This window comes from Seriola aureovittata, chromosome 4 (genome assembly GCF_021018895.1).
Source record: "Seriola aureovittata isolate HTS-2021-v1 ecotype China chromosome 4, ASM2101889v1, whole genome shotgun sequence".
NCBI lineage: Eukaryota > Metazoa > Chordata > Actinopteri > Carangiformes > Carangidae > Seriola > Seriola aureovittata.
Genome location: NC_079367.1, coordinates 20454484 through 20477301, shown reverse-complemented (window position 1 = coordinate 20477301; position 22818 = coordinate 20454484). Strand labels below are relative to the sequence as shown.

At 37.6% G+C, this 22818-nt stretch overlaps 1 protein-coding gene across 2 annotated transcripts in view; it reads left to right on the top strand.

Annotated features, from left to right (window-relative positions):
- Nucleotides 1-3223: 3223 nt before the first annotated feature.
- Nucleotides 3224-22818, top strand: part of lrfn1 (leucine rich repeat and fibronectin type III domain containing 1) — a 157301-nt gene continuing 137706 nt past the window's right edge. For both annotated transcript variants that reach the window (XM_056373503.1, XM_056373502.1), the window contains exons 1-3: nucleotides 3224-3251; nucleotides 3467-3533; nucleotides 3734-3889. The gene's annotated coding sequence lies outside the window, so the exon portion shown is untranslated. The remainder of the gene's footprint in view (nucleotides 3252-3466; nucleotides 3534-3733; nucleotides 3890-22818) is intronic.

The window sequence follows — 22818 nt, the reverse complement described above, 5'->3', positions numbered from 1 at the left end:
AAATGGCACACTTCTAATCAATGATTTACAATTGAGTCTTGGTGCACAGCAGGTCAACTGAACATAGAGAAATGTTAAATTTAAGCATACAATCAAATATATGGAGGACAAAGTGATTTGATAATAAATCAACAATGAATTAATATGTAGTTTGGTCTCTTCTAGAGAATTCCTCTGGAAAGCAACAGTTTATAGACTCATCACCACTACCTAAACTGTCTCGGATTTTGCACAATGATATATGATATTATGAGGAAATTACTTATAAAATAGTGTGTTAACAATTCAATATGCAATTAAGATTAGATAAGATCGTCCTTTATTAGTCCCACAGTGGGGAAATTTGCCATTAGATAGATCATTAATTATTCATATTAGCTATTTATTTATGTTGACAAAACAGCACATACAGATTAATAGCTTTTCATTTAATATACTGTGTCCATGCAAAAATGCTGTATTACATGAAGCACAGCAGGTGGCTGTAAAGAGCTTCAGTGTGTTTTACACTGGCTGCTCTCAGGCCTGTTTGTGCTCTGTGTGTGGTGCCTTGTAATGGTGGGATTGAGTGTGGCTGCTGCAGCTGGCAGCTCTGTGGCACTCATCATGCAGGTATTACAGGTCCTGGGGGGAAAAAGAGGACTTTTCTTTGCCTGGATCAACGGGCCCAGAGGGCCAGCATGCTCAAGCAAAGCAGAAAGCTGATTGGCTACACATACTTAGTGCGTTTGTGCCTCTTTGGACGTCTTTTTTTCCCTCTCTACCATTGAGGGAAGAGATTTTCCTCTGAGCCTAATCTCTACAGTTGAGCATCATGGGGGTGGAGAATAAGCTTGGGATGTTCATAACACCTGGGGACAATTACTTCCTCAAATAATCTGCCGGTCATAATCTAACAAATGCCCTAAAGGGCTCAACTTGGCACAGACTTGTCTTATTTGAGACTGAAAATGTTTACAGCGAAAGGGTCTCTTCGTAGGTCTATGCTTTTGGCTGCTGCATGTAGACCCATATAGATTGATAACTACCATGAGTTGTAGTGTGAATCTAGGCCATTAATTCAGGGTTGGGCTTATCAAACTTATTTTAAAGTTCTTGCAAGATGCATGCAGCTAGACATGATTCTTCTTATCCACCCAGACAGGAGGAATACATTTCTGTGGCAGAGGAAACACTGCAGCTGGGAGGGAGTTATTTTTGGTCAATAAATGAATCCAGTTGAATTTCAGTCTTGAACATTAGCAGGAACATTCTTGCCTATCAAGCCATACCTTTTCAAATAGAGCACTTCTTGTCAAAACCAAGTAAGTCATTCCTGAGTTATTAAAGTTTCAGTTCTTAAAAGTCTTGCTATTCCCCCCCTTAGGTGGTACATTGTCACCCAGTGTCATGCTCACGTTTGATGTTTGCTTCCCTGGAAGCAAGCCTTTGACAACATAGTATTTCCTTTCCCTCCTATTTAAAATCTAAATCCACTCCACTTCTCTCAGGCATGTAATAACTCATATGAAGCTTTTTCTTCACAAAAACATCAGTATTGTAATTTGGAGCTGCCTGTGTTCTTCCTGTGCAATCTCTTGCTGCCTCTGTTTTTTACCTCCTCTGCACTGACAGGTTGTTGATGGAATAATGGAGGTGTTGGGCATGCTACCGCTAAACCAGTGACACAACACAGATTGATGGGATAGTAGTGTAAATGACACACAGCAGCCCATATCCCAGGCTTCAGCCCATGAAGTCATCAACCAGCAGCCTGGAAATAATACAGGAACATACAGGGGACAGATAATAATGTTTGATTATATATGAAGCTTTGCAAATTAACATATCCTGTAATTTGATATATGTTGTTGTAATATGTATCATGATTTGTTTGTACATACAGACTGTAATGGAGCCACAGATAACACAGATATAATTATAGATAAGCATCGTTTGCTTTGAGAAGAATGGTTAATTATAATAAGCCTTCACAATGACTCCTAAAAACACCCATGCATCATTGATACAAGGAAGGGAAACATTTATAATTGCATAAATGATAAATTAAACTACATAACTCCTGCTCTCCATGAGTAATTATGCTGTTGTTGCAACAGTTGCATTGTCCAGTGTGTTATAGTGAAAAATTACAAATGGAATAAGAAATGTGCAGACCTCGCCAGCTAGTTATTGTAAGAGCCATTCCTCACAATGGGCACCTTTTGGACCCATTGATATTTCCAGGTATACATTTTCCATCCTTTCAACATTTTGTCACAGGGTGGATGAGTTTCATTTGCTGGAGCACAGGCAACTAAATTATCTGGACTCTAAGCAAATCAGACAAACCATAACATATCCACTCTTTTACCACCGTGCACACAATTGTCATGCAAATGAATTGTTGTTTACTGCCATAGTATGTCAGTAAGTGTTTGATAACGCACCTTTGTACTCTGTTAAAGTGAATGCATTTTCTTGGGAACCAGGTTGAGATGTACAGTAGTTTTTTGAGTCACATAGTATAATGTTATTTTCATATCCCATTTATACAATCTAGGTGTCTTTTACAATAGCTCATAGCTAAATGTAAGCCATGACAGCATGCACATGGGAGCAGAGCAGCTAAATGGATCTAAACCACCATTAGTTTTACTACTTAAACCTGTGATTTTCCTTTTGTGACATGTCAAAATGTCTTTGGTGAAGAAAGCCTTTTATAATAATTTTGGTATCACAGGTAAATCATGTAATGACAAGTCTGTATTGTTTTTGTCAAGTAAAGCAAGTGACTATGATGTTTTGGTTATTTTTTCAATTCACATTGCATTTCCATGCATTCAAGTATGAATGTGAGTTATTCTTCTTTTCATACTGTATGTTTATCATCAATATTCATTGCCTCATTTAGCATTTCTGACTGTTTTTATAACCAAATGTCAATCATGAAACTGTGCGAGCAGCAGGCTGTAACTGCAATATTGTATTGGTTTGGTTTATCATAAAACACTGTTTTAGTATTTCTTTACTAGGCCTACACAGCATACTTAAAAAATATACACGTCACAAATAACACAAATATCAAAAACTATCTATCTATCTATCTATCTATCTATCTATCTATCTATCTATCTATCTATCTATCTATCTATCTATCTATCTAGCCATTTACCCTGTACTTCTGTATCTGTATTTCTATGAAGACACTTCTAGCCTCTTCACAGACTTTCCTATACAATTAAAACGGAAACTATCATCTTGCTCATATTGTATGCTACAAATAATTTATGAATATAATATTATATATCATGTTTTAAAATAATTGGATATAAAATAGGACTAATAAATAATAATATTATGTAACTAAATTATCTGCTGTTATTAGCTGGCGGAGGAGAACAGGATTCTCGTATCTTCAGACATGTTACTTCCGGCTGCCATCTTTTGGCGAAACAGGTTAAAAAATGTTGTTTGTGCACCCCAGGGGGAATGTTTTTGTAACAACTCGACGGGGGACCCTTTGTCGTGTCTGGAGATGTCCTCAAAAAGCGGTAGGTGTTGTGAAATATCCTGCTGGGGTTTTGAAATTTTGGGCTGTAATTAAATTTGTGAAAAACAGATCTGTGTCTTGAGCTAACTGCAGATTATCAATGCAGAAGTACCAAAACAATGATTAGATACCTGATGGATGCACAAACTGCAGGGGGCAGAAACGGCCCACTAACAAAATATACCTTTTCATTTTTTAAAGGGCATTGGAAGCAAAGACAAATACGACCAACACTTGTTCCTGGCCAAAAGCAGGATGAGGACGTTAGCATGGACAGCTGGGCAACTTTCCAATGCTAACTTTGGAGGAACACCACTCCGGGCCAGTTAGTTGAGACATAATGGACTGGATTGTCAGGTAAACAACACACTTCTATAGCCGTGTACTGTGGAGAAAAGAGGAACACAACACTACTGTCTCAGGAAAAATATATTTAGCACAAACACACAGGTGCTCACAAAGCTGCACAACACATTATGGACAATTTAAATAATGAGACTCTGAAGAAGGTGTGCAATATGATGAGATGAACAGAAGCCCATTCAGATGCTCCTGACCCCCTTTGGCAATATCTGTGTAGGATTTAGAGGACAAAGTCATTCTCTTAAAATTATATATTGCATTGTTGTGCTGCACTGAACATTAGCTTGGCAGCATGCTGCTGTTATTCTCTTGTTCTTCATGAAGTGTACTGTGTGTGTGTGTGTGTGTGTGTGTGTGTGTGTGTGTTTGTGTGTGGTATTTGCAGCCGCATGGTTTGATTTGTTGATCAGCATTATGATAGTGGTTATTGATTGTTGAAGTTCAGTCATATTTTGGGTTGTGCTCAGTTTGTCCGGGTAATGGATTGTTGTTTGGAATTAGTTTTAGTTATTGATAGTACATGTGCATTATTCTTGAGCCGTGTGTGCCTGCATTCATGTTGTTCTATGTTACAGTATTTGTGAAATTAGCTTTTGTTAACTTGACCGGTAGCTGCACTGCCACCCAAATATGGATAAATTGCGCTGTCTAATGCAAGGTAATCTGATAAAAACACACTTCTTCCACTGTCATCGGGAGCTGTGGTGATGTGCAGCAGACATGACTGCCTTAAAAACAAAGGTAAATGTCAGCAGTGCTTTTAAATATAGATTGCCTGTATTAACCATCTGCAGTGCCTGTGGTAGCTTTAGGCATAGTTACGCAAAGCTTAAGGCAAAGTATGCTTCATTCTGTTAGGCACCGCATCATCATGGGCGACACATGTTGGGGAATGAGCTTGAGGGAAGGGAGGCAGGGAGGATCTAAATATACACTTCCTGCCTTCAAAGCAAAAAGGTGCCCATATTGGCTTTAACTATACCGCAGCCAAACAACTTACTTGTCTTGCTTGTCAAGTTGTTTTTTTCAGTGATTGGTGTATTTTTGCATCACGCATGTCACTCAGTACCATGGAGTGTTTTACACCTCTGTGGTCCAGTTAATATATTTCTGAGGCTTACTCAATCAGTCCCAGAGAAAACAGTGCGACATCACAACACACTGAGTACAGCGATGTAAGAGAGCAAGTTGCAGCCTCAGCTATGGAAGCTGAGAATAGCTATACTTTTTCTAATTTTTACTTTTACTTTTTATTATTTTTTCACTGATGTTATCTCGAGATCATGCGTTAATTATTCCCATATCTCAAGATAACAAAGCTAGTTTTCTTGTGTTAATGGGTTAATTTATCTCATTATCTCCAAAAAGCTTTGTTATCTTGAGACAATGAGATAATCAACTTGCTATCGCAAGAAAGCAAAAGGTCTTTTTCTATTATTAATGATAATGTTTATCAGAGATAAAGAGTGCCATGCCACCATGCATAGATGGAGTCTTGACAAGTGTAACTGATTTAAGCTAAGAATGGCACATCAAGGAGTACCCATAACTGCAGCCAATGAAACGACACATTTATGCCTCGACTTACTGCTCAGTTATGTATCTTCCCCCAACAGTCATGACAATGATCTTGAAGGCTGAAATCAGGTGTGATCAAGTGAACTTGACACTCATTTTCAAAAACCCCATAATTACTTATCATCTCGAGAAATTGTGATAAATAATCTGGAGAAATTGTCTTTTTTGTTTTCCATGAATATAAATATGGCCGATATATGGCTTTCTTACTCTACTTTAAGTTTCACTAACGTGAAAAACAATACTGATGCACTGGCACAGTATGGCTCAGTAAAGTTTGGCGATGGACAACAGATGGTCCTGATCCAAGATCATAATAATGTCATGGGGTTTTCATTTAAGTTTAGTTTTTACCTCCTCTCCTACGCTGAAACGACTTTACTATGTTTACAAACTACAGCAACACAGGGTTAGCCACCCCAAACAGATTTCTTTTGTAAATTTTGATGCCATGAATATGTAGATCAGAGCACTTCTAATTAATTCCATACACTGGGCATAGCAGGTGTGAAATAGTCTCTAATTATGTCTACAGTGAAAACCAGCAGGAATCTGGCATTTTGTCTGAAATCACTCATTCACTGTTCCCTTCATACCAAACACTCAAGAGTTTTTAGTGAGCAGTAATTGTAGACTTCAGACAATAATGAATCATTATTTTGAATCATCACTGACAGGTGTAGAGTTGCGTGACTGATTTTCACATCCATCAAATGTGAAGCTTTAGCTTTGCTTTGGGGTTTAGTGTACATACCATGGATACTACTTGTTTTGTAGTGTTCTTGGAAATTCTGATGGGGTCATGTGGTGCATAAAGTTCACACTGAAAAAATGTGAATACGCAAATAAAAAGGGTGGAAAGTAAACATAGTAAAGAGCAAGGATGGGTAAACACTTAGCTAAGTGGTGTGGGTTTGAATCTTGTGCTACCGTGAAGGCATAGAGAGTTCAGTAATGTTAATGATGACACCTGTGATTTTCCTGCGAAAAAGGCCTATTGTAAGGTAAAAGGTCTAGCCGTTACTGTCAAGTGAAGTTGGAGCGCCTCGTCTTTCAAAGGCCTTGCAAACCCACACAGGTGTTTATAATAACTGTGGCTGATTAGACCTCAGGTCTAGTGGAAGCTGGGTGAAGCTATTCTGGGAATTGTGTGATGTAAAAAAAGAAAAAACGACAGAAATTACAACAGTGTAATTTGTCCCTTCCCTACAGTTGCAACAGACTTAACAGAGGACTGAGGGAGATGTCAGTCAAGCACAGTCTGTACACGCCCACACAGTTCTAATCAGTCAACAGAAGTGAAAACACCTGTGTGGGTGGACTATGGGTGTGTAGGGGCAGAGGCAGGGAGATGTTGAATCCTAGCAGAATAATTATGTATATCTTAATAATATTGTGAGGTGCTCAAATTTTACTGGGGCACAGTCTAGGAAAAACTAGAAATTAGTTTGGCCATTCTTGAAAACCTGTAAAAACCACTGTGGGATTCCACAAAAAAAAAAAAAAAAAGAAAAAACTGTATGATGCAGATGAGGGTGAAATTTGTCTGGCAGAGAATTAGTGCTTTACTGGTGAGCCAGTAAGTTTAGTGTTTACCTGCTGTGAGTACATGTTTGAGGAGGAGAAGATCTTGATTATATTTTCTGGTTTAAAGCAAAAATGAAGTGATTCTTGGCATAATGTTGTGTAAATTGATGGAGAAAGTGCAGGTTGCTTATTTACACAATGTTTGCCAATGAGCAAGCTACTTGCTAGTTTGCAAGCTTTGACATGCCCGCTGCGATGACTGAGAAGTGGCAGAGGCCACTCCTTGCCCTGCTCTCTCTTTCTCTTTTTCTCTCTTTCACACAAACACATTGAGAATGGACCTGTCCATCTGCAGTGGAGATCCTTCTATACAGTTTTATTTAATAATTAACTTAAGAAAGTCCCCTCTGAAATTAACCTGCAGCATAGGTTACCATGGTGATCTACCCCGGTCAAAAGTTAGTTAAACAAATGACATTACGATTATTGTTGTATGGATTTGTGTGTGCAATGCTATGCTATGCTACGTGCTATGTTATGCTACATGAAGACTGCAACATAATATATTATAATATTATGGACAGAAACTGGAGAATAGAGGAAAAAAGTTTAACAAACACTTTTAATGGCCTTTAATCTTAAAATTATAAATAGATCAGGAATATGGGACTTTAGAGTACATGCAGGCTTGTAGGGGTATGGCTTATCTTTTACTGTATGGCAAGGCCATTATGATTTATATTGTAGGAGTATTTGCATTTTGTGCAATATTGGAATTGGAAGCTGGTGTCGAGTCCACAGGATTCACTTAATTTAATCAATTTGATCATTTCTAGTCAGTCTGTCAGACATGTTTTCATTTTTAATGATTCACTGACACCAGTGAATATGGCAATAAAATCTAAATGAAGTTTAAAATTGTGTAACTTATAACAGTTTCTGAGATTGCTGTAGAAATGACTTTTTTCCATTTTTATTTAACATGTAGTGAACATCTGACCAGAATAAGGATAGAAATGCAGCCATTCTATATAAGGGAGTAAAAAAAATTCTTATATTGATATATCGGCTGATATATAGATGTAAACACATATCTCTAAAAAGATATGTAATGAAAGCAGGATATTTTACAGTTTAACAATAAACTTTATTGTCCAAAATGACATCAGTGCACTGAAATGGTAAACTTCACTTAATTAAAATAACTATAAAAATAAATAACCATAAATAAAAAACATAAGAACAAATGTGTCTGTGTATATATATATATATATATATATATATATATATATATATATATACACACATACAGTACTGTGCAAAAATTTTAGGCAGGTGTGAAAAAATGCTGTAAACTAAGAATCCTTTCAAAAATGTAAGTGTTTATTTTCATCAATTAATAAAATGCAGTGAATGAACAGAAGAGAAATCTAAATCAAATCAATACAACACAGTTTTTGAAGGAACTCTGCGGGTAGGTTGTTCCAAACATCTTGGAGAACTAACCACAGATCTTCTGTGGATGTAGGCTTCCTCAAATCCTTCTGTCTCTTCATGTAATCCTAGACAGACTCCATGATGTTGAGGTCAGGGATCTGTAGGGGCCATACCATCACTTCCAGGACTTCTTGTTGTTCTTTACGCTGAAAATAGTTCTTATTGACATTGGCTGTATGTTTGGGGTCGTTGTCCTGCTGCAGAATAAATTTAAACGCCTCCCTGATGGTATTGCATGATGGATAAGTCTCTGCCTGTGTTTCTCAGCATTGAGGACACCATTAATCCTGACCAAATCTCCAACTCCATTTGCAGAAATGCAGCTCCAAACTTGCAAGGAACATCCACCATGCTTCACTGTTGCCTGCAGACACTCATTATTGTACCGCTCTCCAGCCCTTCGGCGAACAAACTGCCTTCTGCTACAGCCAAATATTTCAAATTTTGACTCATCAGTCCAGATCACCTGCTGCCATTTTTCTGCACCCCAGTTCCTATGTTTTCGTGCATAGTTGAGTCGCTTGGCCTTGTTTCCATGTCGGAGGTATGGCTTTTTGGCTGCAACTCTTCCATGAAAACCACTTCTGGCCAGACTTCTCCGGACAGTAGATGGGTGTACCTAGGTCCCACTGGTTTCTGCCAGTTCTGAGCTGATGGCACTGCTGGACATCCTCCGATTTCGAAGGGAAATAAGCTTGATGTGTTTTTCATCTGCTGCACTAAGTGCCACTGCGTCTACGATCCTTTGAAATCTTTGTCTGGGAGAGACCTTGCTGATGCAGTATAACTTCCTTGTGTCTTGTTGCTGTGCTCAGTCTTGCCATGGTGTATGACCTGTGACATGAAACTGTCTTCCACAACCTCACCTTGGTAGCAGAGTTTGGCTGTTCCTCACCCAGTTTTAAGCCTCCTACACAGCTGTTTCTGTTTCAGTAAATGACTGCGTTTCAACCTACAAGTGAAATTGATAATCATTAGCACCTGTTTGGTATAATTGGCTGATCATACACCTGACTATAATCCTACAAAATCCCTGACTTTGTGCAAGTGTACCTATAAGAATTGATGCTGGTTTGAAGGCAAAGGGTAGTAACACCAAATAATGATTTGATTTAGAGTTTTCTTTTGTTCGCTCACATTGCATTTTGTAAATTGATCAAAATAAACAATTATTATTTATATTTTTGACAGCATTCTTAGTTTACAGCATTTTTTCACACCTGCCTATAACTTTTGCACAGTATTTTATATATATTTAACTTGAATGAAAACAATGGACCAAATATATATAAAATGCTGCCTATATAACTTGACTTGACCTGAGCATTTTCACTGCATTATTACTTCTTAATAAAAGCATTCATATCAATATATGCACTGATATATCTGTGACAGGCCAATATCGGCCGATAAGATCAGCCGAACGATAAATTGATCTGGGTTTAATTTAGTTTCAGTGATTACTGAGTACATATATAATAAAAAACAGATTGTTACTCTAACTTGCATTAAAAAAATAGAAGTACATAATTGAGGGCAGGAGAGTCATGACACCCTGGCATCTTTCCTTCACATCTTTTTTCATAGTTTTGTTTAAGGCCTGACTAAATATTGACAGCAAATGCAATGCTTAGAGCAGGGTACATTATAGAAAAACTAAATGGGCTGTTTGCTTGTTGACAGAGCAAATGTTTTAGACAGACGTGTTATTTCCTTTTCTGCTTTGGTTTTATTGTTATCCTGTATCTCAAATTCAAAGTAACAGGGTTCATTGCAGACTTGTCCACTGCTGCATAATGTCTTGTTTAAATTCTGTTTCTCATTGAGAATAGGGAGCATTGGGAAGGAAATACTCTTTCATTTTTGGCCATGAGGTAAAGCATGTTTTTTTTTTTTTTTGTCAATAGAGTTACTTCAATAATACTGAGGATACGTCAAGAGGGGCAATATTAAATGTTGTGGTTGTTCCTGAAATGTAGCATGAAGACTTCCACTGGACTAATACAGGTTTTTGTTGAGGGAACTGAACTGAAAGGGAACTTATGGCAATAATGAAAAACCCCCAAAAGCTATTGAATAAAATGTACACCATAATAAGGAAATGGGGCTATATATTTGTTACTTAATACTAGTTTTCCATATTAGGTTGTGCTTTTCTTTGCACAGAACCAGAAAATAGTTAATGATTTGTTTGTGAGGGGCCTGCAATGCAGCATTTTGTAGTTTCTTGGCATAAAAAAAAATCGAATCTGCACACGGCAATGCCACAAGCGATGGAGACAGAGAAAGTTACAGTGGCTATGCAGAGTAGGCGTGGCAAAGCAAAGAAAGGCAGATTTGATCACATTATGACTTGGCATGATGACATGTCTCTGGCATACTGCGAGTCCAGTCGAGCTGCCAACTTCTTCCTCCTGTGGTCAGCAATGACCAGTGGCAATAAATGTTCTTGGCACAAAGCATGTTTTGTGGTTTACTTATTAGTTCAACAAAGAGGAGAAGTGTGAAATGATGTACGGTATTTTGGATTTTATTGGGTGTGGTGTAGTGTGGCTGTCACAGTTTCACTTTTCATCTTCACTTGTTGAGAAAAGAGATCCAGCAGCAGCAGCAGTGTTGTGGCTACTTTTTTTTGTAAGGGGCAGGTAAAAAACAACCTATTTCTCAAAGTTTTAGTTGTGATCAATATTGCCCATGAGATTATTTTCTGTAGCTGACTGGCCTTTTCAGAAGGAGACACCACCACCATATGTTTTATGTTTTTATGTGTACTTAAGATTTAATGTTGTAAGCCTGGGAAGAAGCAATTTCTCAAACCTGTAGAAAATATCAAATCCATCTCATGGCACTGGCTTCCACATTAGTTAGATTGGCTCATGAGAAAAGCTACCCTGTAGCGTTTAAATTGTTCTACACCCTGCAAGATCACTTGAAAAATAAAACCATCTACTTGAAAATTCTGGTTCAGATGCACTGTAACATACATTTCAGAGATAAGGTGAGATCCACATTTTACTCTGTATAAGAAATTTGTTGCATGTGGAGTTAATATCAGCCATTTGTAGAAGGCGTTTTGTTGCAATTGATTTGTTCTTTTATTGAACAAATGATAAAGTTGAGTGCCACAGTGCACCTACAGTCATGTGAGAAATTAACTTCCTCAAGGAAACTGTTGACTTTTTCAACGTATTTGAACAAGCAAACATTTGATCCTTCTTCAGACAGTGCCTATAGATAAAGGTGACTTACAAAACCTCAAAGAAAACTGGCTTTTTCAGTCATTTATTCAATAGAAATATCAATATATGTTGTTGCCTTGGCCCCAGAAACTCGTATCGTTCCCTTTAGCAGAAATAGTTGTCCACCAGTTTCTGACATCAGGTCTGTTCCTTTAGTTGCAAGATATTTTAGGGTTTTCTTGCATGTGCTGCCCCTTTCAAATCCCCCCACAACAAACTGGGCTTTAACTAGGCCATTTCATAACCCTCCATTTCTTCAGGTTCAACATCAACTTTCAGACAGATGGTCTCACATTATCCTCCAGTACTCTTTGCTACGATACAGAATCCATGGTTGAATCAATGACTTCAAAATGCCAAGTCCCTGAGGCAACGAAGCAACCCCAAACTATATATATATATACCCCAAAACTTATCCACCACCATGCTTCTCAGTTGGTATGAGTTTGTCTCCTGAAAAGCTGTTTTTGGTATGGGCCAAACATGTATACTGTTACTGTGGTCAAACAACTCTGTCCAGAGCACATTATTCCAAAAGGCTTGGTGTTTGCCTGTATATTCAGTGGCAAACTGTCTTGCTCTAATGCTCTTTTTGGACAGCGATGCCTGGGCCGGCCAATCCTGGACAACTTTGGATTTGAAATCTATGCCACTTGTAGATGATTTTCCTTACTGTGGAATGATTTATTTCAAATAATTTGCAGATCTTTTTAAATCCTTTGTCAGACTCGCAGGCATCCACAACCTTTTCTATGAAAGCCTCAGAGAGCTCTTTAGATCTTGGCATGATGACACCACACACACATTTCAATAGCAAAGAGAACACCAGAGGTTTTAAATAAGACAGGTTCCACCTGCACTACCTACGGAGGTTCTAGTCATTAGCACCTCACCTGCAACTCCTGATTCTACTTTTATGGATTTGAAGGTGTGATAAATAGGGGGGCGTGCTTTCTCTATCCATGGGACTGCTACTATTCTTTTTTTTAAATTATGAAAACATTTTATTTGTCACTTGTTTCAGCACATCACCTCTTATTAATAGGCACTGTTTCAAAGATGTAGCCTATAGTGTTAGAAAGGGTGTCTGTTGAACTGGAGCAGGGTAGCTGCAGGTTCATAAAAGTCTTAAAAAGCTGTGAATTCAGTAACCTCAAAAAGGCCTTAGAGGGTATTATAAAGTCTTAAATTTAATTTACAAACATCTTCAATAATTTCTCTAGCCTGCCATAAGTGGTAAGGTTATAAAATGGTTTTGTAGCTGATTAGGCTGCCAAGAGACATTACACACTTAAACTAAAAGTGGGATTGTTTCGAAAGTGAATTTTGTCTGTGCATGAGGCTTTTCAGTCCTTGAAAGTTTCAGCCAGCACCATCTGACCTATTGCAACTACTGTCACTACTATGAACTACAGTAGCTGAGTGCCTCATATTATGGGCAAATATCTTTTAATTTTTTAGATAACTTATAATTGGGTAGTCAATCCATGCATTTTCCATTTTCGCTTATCTGAATCCAGGTCATGCTAATTTAATTAATTATAACATTAAGAATTATTGTTATATACTGCTGGGAGGTACTAAATGATGATGATATTGTAAATGGACTGCACTTATATTGTGCTTTTCTAGTCTTATTGATCATCAATACATCGGCAGGTTCATCTTACCCAATGGCACTTCACCACGTGGATCGGAGGAGCCGGGAATTGAACCGCTGTCCTTCCAATTTGTGAATGACTCGCTCTCTTAAGGCACAGTCGTTCAGATACTATGATAATAATCATATCATTCCTGGCCATACCATCTGTAGAGATTTTCTATCATACTTTGACTGCTATGATTATGAAACAAGTATAAAATTGCATTGTATGTGGTATTTAAAAGGGTCTTTAAAAAGTTTTAATTTAACTCAGTGAACCCTGCAGAAACCCTGTAAGAAGCTGGCTAAAGGGAATACGTCTATAAAATGTTTGTATTAATACTCATCGCTTGGTGCTCCAGACTAAGAGGTTTCACTGTTCAAAGAGAACTGAGCTTCCAAAAGTGGTATCCATTTGAGATAGGTAAAATTGTCACTAGAAACCACTCACAGTAATAAAGTCTGATGCGTTTACTCTACATCTCTAGTAATCATGGGCTATGTATTTGACTACTTCCACAAAATCCTTCAACTGCTTACCATTTGCTCATGTCGTGTTCAGTCCTAGTCTAAGCTCACTGACACTGACACTGTGTAGGTAAAGGGCAGCCAATGACTGACTGTCCCATGTTGTATCTATGCAGGACTTTGTTCATCTAATGTCTAATGAAATGCCCATGTGAGAAAATAGAGGGCTAGGTTCAATTAATGAATTAATGAATGCTGGTTGCTTTGTTCATACACTATGCAGCCGTATGGATTGCAAGACTTGATCTTTACCATTATTTTGCATGTTGCATTGCCTTTCTAATAAAAGTAACACAACTGGGTCCAAGGGTATTTCAATCAGCTGCACCCAAATGTAGGAATGCATGCTCAGCCATATTTGTTTCGGGGTCAAAGAAGTGAGAAGTAAAGCACATGTGCTAAAATATAATGAATATTTATAAGCATGAGTAATAAAAGTAAGTCCATTTAAACACAGTTCTGATGGAAATCAAATGGAGGAATGGAGGTGTTGCCTGCTCAGGGACATGCTGAGAAAAAACATCTTCATAGTCAACTTCAAAATCCATAATTGAAAGTTATAATTTTAAACACCAGCTGGTCTGAGAAATCCTTTACCTGCTAATTTGCATGTTCTACCCAACCATAGCAAGACCCTATCCTGACAGACTGAATCTCACACAGCTGCACAGTGCGTTGGGCATCCTTCCCCCGGAGCCAGGTATTAAAGCAAAGTCAGCACATTGTGTACCTCACTATTATCTATGTACAACTGCCTAGAAATGAGGCGATGAACCTGTTTGTCTGTTTGACAAGGGAGTCAGAAAATGTACATCTGTGTTGTGGAGAGTGAACCTATTTTATTGTCTTCCAACTGCATGTGTCACGTGACTATTTTGGTCCAAGTTTTCACATCTGCGGTATATTCAAGGAGAAAAAAAACAACGCAGGTATCAACTGAACCGTGGCTTTTTTGTGTTAGTTTGAAATTCCTTTAATGCGTAAATTGAAAATGTGCATAAAATCAGCTGGATGGAAGCTGTGAGTGTAGACGTAGATGTGTGTGAAAGAAAAAAGAGTGAATTGTTTTTTCTGATGTAATGCATTACAGTGGGGCTACGGGCCATTGCATTGAACATCAATCAGGCGTTAGTTTGAAGATTGTTCATGTATGTGATGTTTTCATATATTTATCGTATTGTGATGTGACATCAAAAATATTCTTATTAATATTGTGATATCGATTTCAGTCGCATTATGCAGTCCTACTCGCCCTCTCTATCAGCACAGACAGAAACAAACAGTTCAGTTGATGGACACCTTTTTCAGTCTTTCAGTTTATTGGGCTGTGTGTGAGAGAGACGGAGGGAAAGAAAGAGTGAGGTTTTTGTTCCCTTTGGCATATCAAAGCTGAAAACCAGTTGTTGGCTGAATTAAACAAGTCATATGGAATTATGTTGGATATTGGAGATTGAGTTTATTCTTTGATCTTGATTCGTGAGATAAGAATGACAGATAATGTGGTTGTCTATTGCAGAAGGAACAGCAGACCTTCTGCATGACTCACTTGGACAGAGTGAGGAGTTAAGATCAGATCTTTTATATTTTTTGATTTTTCTGCATGTGAAAGATTTAATTCTGTATATATAATAATTAAATACTAATTAAATTATAAAAGTAGACTTTGGTACACAACACTTGTATTGGAATGCATAAGAGTGTACACGTGTGCCTAATAAAGTGGCCATTAAGAGTAAATTTTCAGCACAGTCCTCAGTACAACCTTTTCTCATAACTTGTAGTTGCATCTTTAACTTAATACTTGAATAGGGGAATACACCAGCTGACTCTGTGGCTGTCTGAGAGAGTTTTGTTTGCCAACACCAGATGCTATGCTGTGTCTTTTTGAGCTCCAAACTATATATAATTACAGGGGCAGGGTGTTTTCAGATAAAGGTTAACATTTAATGGGGTAGTGGCAGTGTGACTCAATATTTAGCCACCTCAGGGCAGGTTTGGTTCTTATCTCTGACCTCTTTTGTGTGGAATTTGCATGTTTTAGTGTCCCAGCAACACTGTTATCTAGTGGATTGGATGAGAGATGCTATATATAAATGTTTGGCTGATTATCTGTTTGTGTTTCAGCTACAGAATGGACTTACTATGTTTTGCAAGGTGTCTACTTTTACTGAAGTATAATTAAGTCAGAAGGGAAAATTAATTAAATTAAGGGAAGGAAACTTCAAGGTTGATTTTAATTTTTGCTAATTTCCTGCATTCCTTTTCTGTATTATACCAGCTTGGATACATTTCCTGTACTGTCGTGTTATGAAATATTTGCCAAATTATCACAATTTTCATCAACTTTTACACTATCTACACAGTTGGTATTTGCAGTTAATTGTCAAGTTTTAAAAATCTCTTTAATAGTATGGCATGTGTTTAAACTGTTTTTACAGTTAAATTTATATTAAAAAGTTTACATTAAATAGATTTCCCATAGTGTACAGGTCCACTGCTTCTAATTAAACTAAAACTTTGTCATGTTTTAAATCATGCTTTTTTTGTGAGCGAGTGAATGTGGTGTTGCAATTCAGTGACAAACTGATTACATCTATTGAAAAATTTTGTGACGCATAAACCCGAAACTCAGTTTATCTGATAAGATTGAATTTGGATGCAGCATGTTAGTGCTCTACTGTATCTGCAAGGTTTTGATTTGCATCTGCTGTTGAAATCCATCCTACAGTAACAAACTTGCACCATTCAGGAAAGAAAATATATGCAGCCGGTGACGAGTTAAAATGTGATGCTATGAAAATGTGCTGTATTATGGGTAAAATACAAAGATATTTCAAATTTCTTTATTCAATTTCTCACATGGAGCCAAACACTGCATTACTGTTGTTATTGTGTTACAATGCATGAAAAAGGTGGTATAAATTAAAATAAGAAGTAACCTGTCATTTCTGAATTTAGCACCAATATAACACCACCATGGCCTGTTGTGACAAACCAGAAACATAATGGTTTCATTGGTCACCAGTTTCCAATGATAAAGCTACGTTACCATTATGCAGTATATCATTGCATATGTTGTTAGCCAGGAGGCACTGACAGTCTCATTAAAATGGAACTTTAATTAATGATCTTGTCTGTTTATTACAAGTGCCATGATGTGCATGAGTGCAACCCCTGCACGTTTACACATTGTCAACATGACAATACACCCTGATGGCTATCTTTGGTTACGATCTAGAAATCAAGACAGTGTTTGATTCATCAGGAAGGATAGGTTAAACTTAGAAGCTGTCGCAGAGCCCAATTCTCCCTATAGAAATACCTGCCTGAGGGTCTGGTCACTATCATTATAATAGACAGCAGAGAAGATTTGGTTTCTGCTGCAGTCACCAAGCAGCTGCAGTCAGGAGCACGGCTCTCTCACACTCTTGCCCAGTAATTAGAGACAGGGAGGATGGAGGGAAGAGCTTGCATTTAACCTTCACATCCCCTTGTTTTATTACAAGTGAATTTCCACCCTTTATCTGGACAACTCGTGTCTTGCTTTTCAATTTCCATTGTGTGGTCATGGTCATCCTTATAAACATTAAAATGTATTTATTGTACTCCATTTGTTATTTCTGGTATTCTGACAGTAATTATGTCTCTAGTATACTAAGGTTTGGATTTGTGCACATTCTAAAATAAGACTTAATACTGCTTATGCTTATCGAAAAGACTAGACTTGACAATTGGAGTTCAGGATAATTAGTTTTGAGGTGTTTGGTCCTTATCCACACCACAACTAATTTTGTATGCCCACTGGGATGCTTGGCTTGCTGCCCTTCACCACGGCACTGAGGGAATCCCAAATTCCTCTCGTAAAAGCACAGGAAGCTGTGACCTCTTTTGAAAGACTATGAATCATCCTGTTATCTCCATCTCTTCAGCAGGGACTCTCATTCCAACGAATCACTGTCGCGTCAGGGCTTGGTAAATGAAGTGGGATGGCAGTAGTAATGACTTTGCGGTGGCATTCTCGGAATTCAATTGGGGAATCAAATTTGCATGGCCTCAGATATGCAAACAATATTATACACCAAACTCAAGAGAAAGTTGATGTAGGAGGGAATTTAAGTCATACAAAAGGTATGATGATAGAAAGATCTGTTCAGTAATACTCATTTCAGCAGTGCAGTCCCAGGCTGGGGTAATGAAGCGCACAGAGTCATTAGCATGCCCTATGTGTGTCTAGTCAAATTACCTCTTGGCCTTGCCTCTGCGATTCAAAACAACCAGCCCTTCAAGTCAGCTGATTAAATGCAGCAAATCCCTGCGTTGGCTGATTTTCTCTTAATTGGTGGTGAAATCTTAAGCCAAGTTCACACTCAAAATATCATTCTTGGGATTCCCATTAAATATGCACTGTATTCAACATCACCAGGGATCTAATTTATGTGGAAACATTTACAATTAAATGGTAAATTTGAAAGACAGTTGCAAATAAAAAAGATAAGCTGTTTTTCAGGGCAGTACAACAGCTCACTTACAGTCATTTGAGTCAACATATCCACACTGTAGCCTCATACCGAGATTTGACTGTTTCTCTTTGATCGGTTTTATCCTTTCTGGCATGCACATTAGGTCTGCATCTGTCCCCCACATTCCTCCAGATAAGATATGATTTAGACCACTGTGTGTCTCTGAATTAGCAAACAGTCTGGTAAAATGAATTGTTTTAGGCGTATGAGAATGGGTTGTCGAGTTTGCTATTAAAGAAATGGTTTTTTTTTTTTTTTAGCATTTCATTATAACATTAATCCTGATGGACGATTATTCAGATGAGTGAGACCTTACAAACATGGAAAAACATTTGATTGATAAAAGGAGGAATTCATGCTCTCCTTTCTAATCCGTGTGCAGGAACAGAATGAGTTTCAAAGGTCACTTCCCTGCCTCAGACAGACATAATGGATATGTCACTTCTGTCTATGTTTGTTGTGGCTTGAGGTGCATCATGCCACACATTAGTCCTGAACATATATCATGAAATTATATTCCCAACCCTTTAACTAAGGCAGTAAGAACAATTTATATTTGATAGTTTTAGTGTGGAATAGCTGCAGAGGTGATGGGGGAGTTACCTAAATTGCAATTTTACTATCCAGGGAGAATGAATAGTGGTTGGCTTTTTTTTTTTCGTGTCTTTTTGGCTCGCCTTACATAAGCACAGAATTAGACAACAGCATCATAGCACAAATCATGGTCAGAAACATGTCACCACCAAGCCATTTACAGGTATAAATGAATGTGTTTATACATGTGCTCAAGGGAAGGACACGATAATTCACCGGCAGTGTTCACATGTGGCATAATGCCAAATTGAATTCTTCAGAAAAAAATAGGTTGAAGCTGGCCTCCTGCCACGACACTAATATTGTGTGTGCCAAATTACAATGTTATCCAAGCTGGATTTGATATGGCTTTTGCTGTATAAAGATGGCTAATAATGGCTGTTACAGATGAATTAGAAAATTCATTGAGTAATGTACTGTAAAATCATATCATGTGTGCTAGCCTCTCTTTTTGTTCCTGAAGAAGACACGTTAGGTTACATTTTTGACTGTTAATGACTGTGACATTTCTAAATGTCTTGTAAAATGGGCCACATTGCCTTAGTCTTAAAAGGGGGAGATGGGGCACCTGGTGGTCCAGAGCTGGCAAGGGGCCCAAGAGATGGAGAAAAGGCTAACCTTTTAAAATAAAATAAGATTAGGTCATTCATCCTTGTCTCAGCATTTCCATTGTACTGTTTTGTGCAAAGAGATGAAATCACAGCAATCTGAGGGGCCTCTCCCACAATACCTAAACTCAAAATCTAGGTGTCATACTGCCCATCTAAAACATATAGCACAACACATATCGAGTAGCAGAATATTAGAAAGACTTGCATAACAGTTTCCCCACTCTATGGTAGTCTGTTTTTGCATGAATTTCGTCCCGTCATCTCCTGCTGTGTAAGGTCAATCCTTATCTCAGTTAGCATATTGATCCTGTGAAGTCATTGTGAGGAGAAAAATATCTAGAAGGCATTTCTGACTTTCCTTTAAGTCCTCTGTCAGGATTATAGTTATACACAGAATTTTGCATATCACACGGTTAACATTGCTATCTCGCTATCTGCTGGGTGAGAGCTGTGGAAAGAGGTGTTGTCATCCCAGAAGTCATTGCATTACTGAATGTAGGTCAGAATACTCAGATTTCTTGAAGTGATAATTAATTCTCCATAATGCTCAAAAATCCACCCCCAGTACAGACCCACCAGAACCATTGTGTGTTCATTTTGACTTAATATTCATGCTTCTGTACTTTGATCAGCTTGCTGTCAGTGGGAAATAACTCACGATGGGAAGCTGCTTATCCCTCAGAATGAGTGTTTGCGGTGATTACTGCTTTCTACAAGTGAATATTCGTAGTATTTAAATTCATAGCTGCATTGTGCTAAAATAAAGCACCTGACACTGTGGTAGAGCTAGATTACAAATTTATGATATTTTCTTTTTCTTTTTCACTCTGTGCTTGCATATAATTCCCACACGTCACTTGGTGACTGCTGGAATAATTATCTCCAGACTAAACATCCAGCGATGAGATAATTCTATGTGAGACTTAAAAATATTACTTGAACAACAATGTCAATGTGTAACACAGACACTTCTGATCTTTTTTAGTTAAACTTTGCAGTCATTTTCTTCACATCGGCCCACTTGCTGCTCATTAATAACATGTTTCTTATTATGGATACTGAGTTTGAGTTTGTTTCTGAATTTGTATATCATCTGTTGCTAGACATTTTGTTTCATGTCATTATTATTTATTAATTACTTCTTCTCTGTGAAATAATCTGACAAGTGGTTAGCAAGTCAGGGTTCAGTAACCAATGTAAATTCCTGCATGAGAAGGAACCAAATATAGCAAATATATATTACATTTTAAATTATTTAAGTTATAAAGTAAATTAAAACTTTAAAATTTTAACTTGCAATGTTCCCTTTATTTTCTGAGTTGCATTGAAGTGGTATATTTTGTAAGTACTTTACTGAAATAATCCAAGCTTTCGTTTTAATGCATTCAAGATGTAAGTGAAAACCTAAAGAGAAAAACAGTGTTTGATTTCCAAACTTTGTATTTTGAGAGAACCAAAACGACTGCAGGGAGTCAGGGCCCTGGTCTACATCGGTGAGTCAGAGGCATCAGAGCCTCTAGTCTTAGACCTCATGTCATTCCCATTTAATATTTTCATTAAAGTGATTACACACAGAACCTTTTATAAATCTCATGTCATTGTTGTAGCAAATTTAACTCGCTGCCCCGAGGAAATTAACTGGGTGATGTTAACCTTTGGTGTGATAAAGATAAATCCCCAACTCAGGAGATACTTCTTTTCATGAGGATACCACCATCCTGAAACAAAACAAACCATTTTATCATGCTTCAGTGATGCTTAAATAGTAAAACAATATTGCAGTTAGGGCTCTGTGGTGCAGATCCACCACCTCTTTCTCTATTCTCTCTTCACTTTCACATCACAACCTACAGCTAATGCCCACGGCATGTTCTAGGCTGGAAGATCAAATGCTGTGGTGTCATTTTGGGACCAGTTGAGTCAGCAAGGAAGTTCTGAGACACTGTTAAGCCCTGTAATATGATCTTTATAATCACCACTCTCCTTAGTTTTTGGAGGCTATAATCACAGTAGTTTTGGCTTCGATCTCCTCCTTTCTTTGTGTGATGTTGCGTGTGTGTGATTTTACTTGGCAGAGGAATTTATTTCTGTTACTTACCGTGTTTGTGTGCTTCTTCCCTGAATTAACTTTTAGCCAACATCCTTTGGAAATTTTTCACACTTAGTAATTGGGGTCTTTTAAGCAAAAGGGATTTGTTGATCATGAAATGGCATCAAAGCAACAAGATTTAATTTCCAACAGTAAAACTGGTGATTCATCAGTAAAAACAAAGCTGAATCAAATGAGCAAAAACGCTACATTAAAAGTGCAGTGAAGTATACAACTTTTCTTCAATTGCCAAAGACTTTATATAGTGTAAAAGCCAGAAATCACCAATATCAGGCACAGTATCTCGTAACATAAGCATCATGTTGAGTAACGGTCCACATGCTGAGCTCCTTCACTTTGATGGCAATCACTTCAAAACAGGAGGTAGCCAGCTACCACATAATCTGACCTACAGGTAGCACTTTGCCCTAATTAAATGTTCCCTCAGTGCAGAGTCACAGTTTAAAAGACATAGTTACAGTAGGAGACAAAATGATGGCCAAATAACAACGAAGCAGAGTTGAACTGGACTCTGATGGATTGTAAGTATATTCATGGTAAAGAGGCCTTGTACCTTTGTACCTTTGCCTTCAGACAGGTATTTGCAAAAACAACTGTTATCAATTCTTCATAAATGCAGACAGCTCATTACTGTGGATGTCAACTCAAATCCATTGTCAAATCCATTTCACTGTAATTGCTGTTGAATTATTAGCAGTGTAGATATTAGCAAACAAAATTATGAATACCTATTAACTATCCGCACAGTCTAAAGCCCATGTGGAAAGCCAGCTGACAGGGTTATTTAGATAAATGTATACATGCATTAGGAATTCTGCTTTTAATTGTGAATTTCAGTCTAAAAGATGCAATCACGTCAGATAAAGTTAGTTGAATAATTAACTCTATCATACACTGCATGTTAAATAGAGGAAGGCTATAAAGTATTATTATGGATGTTAGTATATTTTAAAGGGTTATGTCTATAATAAAAAAGTTTGTTCCATTACCAACCACCCAATTATATTATTTAAAATCCAGTCCAGTACCTATAATGCTTATATCACTGAGGCTGGTTGAGGTTCTGGTAAAAACCAG